This window comes from Mauremys reevesii, linkage group 3, assembly GCF_016161935.1.
Source record: "Mauremys reevesii isolate NIE-2019 linkage group 3, ASM1616193v1, whole genome shotgun sequence".
Taxonomy (NCBI): Eukaryota; Metazoa; Chordata; order Testudines; family Geoemydidae; genus Mauremys; species Mauremys reevesii.
In genome coordinates this window covers 198726925-198730417 of record NC_052625.1, presented here as the reverse complement: position 1 = coordinate 198730417, position 3493 = coordinate 198726925, and positions in this window count along the sequence as shown.

Here is a 3493-nt window from a genome sequence, read left to right as displayed (position 1 = left end):
AACGCAGCTATCATAACCACTTGAGTCAATGAACTACCTGAATGGTGTTTCTAACTATCTTCAGAAACTACTCAGGGCTCCAGGGAAGCTATGCTGAAGAACGTTCTGTCCTGCAATTTTAATGGAGAAGTAGCACTAATGCATGTGATTTATTTATCCAAATAAAAATGTGGTAATTTTAAAAATATCGGAGTTAAAATCAATTGAGAGGATAATTTCAGTTATCCAAATTCCCTTTATCCAGACATACAAGTTATCCAAATGAACAGTGCGTCCCCCCTGTAGGGCTCAGTTAGTTAATCACCTGCTCACTAACTAACATTATGGCTGTGAGAACTTTGATTTGGGAGGATTTCTGGAATTAGAGATGGGGACAGCAAGAAAAGGGGTTGGAAATGAGGGAGAAGGTAGGGGAGGAGAGAAAAGATGGGACAAGGAAGAGAGCGAATAGGTGAAGGGGGAAAAGGTGTTAAGATGAAGACTTAAAGGAGAAGTGTTCAGGGAGAGAAAGGAGAGGAGGTGACAGGAGAGCAGGGCAGGGAGCTGAGGAAGGAAGGGAGGCAGAGAGGAGGGTAACAGCTGTTGTCACACCTGTTCTCTGGTGCTTCAGTCTAGGACACTCTTACAGGTGATATGTGTACAACATCTTGCTTCTTTCCAGATATGGAGCAGCAATATTAATTGAACATTTCTGTCCTTTCTGTATCATTATTATGTTTTTACCATCCCCATGGAGTAATGGGCCTGTACCAGTGTTAGAATCTCTTTTGTTCCTGAAATACTTAAATAAAACTCCTTGTTCTCCTTGGCCCTACCACCATGGAGTCCACCCTGATCTCCTGAGCTTCACTTATATTTCTGCAATTCATTACTGCTAATTTCTATTCATTGCTATCTACTTCTGCTCTTCCCCAATTTTTGTTTCCTAATTTTTGCCGTTATTTTCTTTGCAGACTGATACCGGGGAGACAAACACACTGCACTCTCTTCTGGGGAATCTGCTGTATCGCAAGCACAGCCGGCTGCACTTTAGTGGCAATAAAACAAAGAAAATCATAGCAAGACTACAGCTTCTGCCTAGTTAAGGCTGTGATAAGATAAAATATTTTAGGGTCCATACACAGGAGGACCCCAATCCAAAGGAGGAGCCTGGGGTCCTATGCCTAATCGAGAAGGCTACCCCATTGTTGAACTCTTTGCATATACCCTGAAAGCATGGACTTGAATGTGGGACCTGGCTGTAGGGCTGAGTCACTGAAGGGACGGAGCATTGCAGGGAAAGGGGAGCACCGGGAAAGAAAAGAGCCTGATGTACCCTTGACCATGAGATGGTACTTGGGTGAGTGTTCCCCTTCACAATCCTCCACGTCTAAAGAGTACATTTAAATAATAACCCCCCAATCTGTGTGGAATTTCTGAAGCGTTGTCCAGTGGCCAAGGTTAGTTTCAGGGAGTCTTTAGGGTGGCGCTGGATAAGGCTTTTGGTAGATCACTCAGGGTTTCATCTTCATCATAGTTCTTAAGATCATCACATCCGTCCTGCCTTTCCCTGCTCTCCTTTCCAGAGAGATTCCCAGCAGGTCCTACCATCTCCACTCAGACTGAGGAGAGCTGCCCTTCATACCCAGCAGGCTTTCTTAGCAGCCTAGACTTCCCATGATTGCTGGACTACAAGTCCCAGAATTCAAGGGATTCCCCTGGGTTCACCCTAAAGGAGAGTTATGTCATGTCTTTGTTGCTGCCTGCTGTCTCTGCCAGGGCTGGCTCTAGGTTTTTTGCCGCCCCAATCAAAAAAAAATTTGGCTTCCCCCCCTCTTTTTTTTTTTGGCTTTTACACGTTTGCACATTGCAATGTTTTTTTTTGTTTTTTGACTGTTTAAAATTTTAAAAAATGAAAACAGACAATTTGTAGTTAATAAAAAAAACCCATTTCCTACTAGTGCACTCATTTAACTTTAAGCATTGAGAAATGTTTGAGAAATGCTTGTCTTGGTCTAATCAACTGTGAATAATTTACATTCTGAGTCCAACTTTTCATTATAAGTGAATCTGACTTTTCTCAAAGCTGTATGTGTGTTTGAAAGAACAATTTTTCCCATTTTCTAAATATATTCTCCTATTCAGCCCTTTTTTTTACCAAATATCAGAGGGGTAGCCGTGTTAGTCTGGATCTGTAAAAGCAGCAAAGAATCCTGTGACACCTTATAGACTAACAGACGTTTTGCAGCATGAGCTTTCGTGGGTGAATACCCACTTCGTTGGATACAAGACTTTCCTTAATTACTTGCTCCATTATCTTCCCTAGCACAGAAGTTAAACTAAGTGGTCTGTAGTTTCCTGGGTTGTTTTTATTTCCCTTTTTATAGATGAGCACTATATTTGCCTTTTTCCAGTCTTCTGGAATCTCTCCTGTCTCCCATGATTTTCCAGAGATAATAGCTAGAGGCTCAGATACCTCCTTTATTAGCTCCTTGAGTATTCTAGGATGCATTTTATCAGGCCCTGGTGACTTGCAGGCATCTAACTTTTCTAAGTGATTTTTAACTTGTCCTTTTTTTATTTTATCTTCTAAACCTACCCCCTTCCCATTAGCATTCACTATGTTAGGCATTCCTTCAGACTTCTCAGTGAAGACCGAAACAAAGAAGTCATTAAGCATTTCTGCCATTTCCAAGTTTCCTGTTACTGTTTCAACCCTCCTCAATGAGCACTGGGCCGACCCTGTCCTTGGCCTTCCTCTTGCTTCTAATGTATTGATAAAAAGTCTTCTTGTTTCCCTTTATTCCCATAGCTGGTTTGAGCTCATTTTGTACCTTTGCCTTTCTAATCTTGCCCCTGCATTCCTGTGTTGTTTGCCTATATTCATCCTTTGTAATCTGACCTAGTTTCCATTTTTTATATGACTCCTTTTTATTTTTTAGATCATGCAAGATCTCGTGGTTAAGCCAAGCTGGTCTTTTGCCATTTTTCCTATCTTTCCTACCCAGCGGAATAGCTTGCTTTTGGGCCCTTAATAGTGTCCCTTTGAAAAACTGCCAACTCTCTTCAGTTGCTTTGCCCCTCAGTCTTGATTCCCATTGGACCTTACCTTATACCTCAGCCTCTTATAGTCCAACCTTGTTAACTAAATTACAACCCAATAAGCCTGGTGATGAACTAGGCGCTGGGGAGCTTTCAGTCCATACTGAGGCTCTCCCTCCCTCTCGTTGCCCACTGAAGTGCTCCAGGGGGACTGTCTGGAGGGATCCTCCATCGAGCTGCCCACTGCCTGCTGATCACGAGCTGCACCCAGCGTTGGCACTAAAGAGGCAGCATCAATGTGTTTGTCTTGCAAACCAACTGCAATAGGGCAAAGTCTGGGGGCAGGGTTGGGGGTGGGGGCGCCCTTTGCTAAACTCCCTGGAATCCCCGTGCAGCAATTTGGAAAGCGAGGTTAAAGCAGATGAGGAGGAGTCTGACAGCGTGTGTGTGTTTCCCACGGGCTGGCATCGCT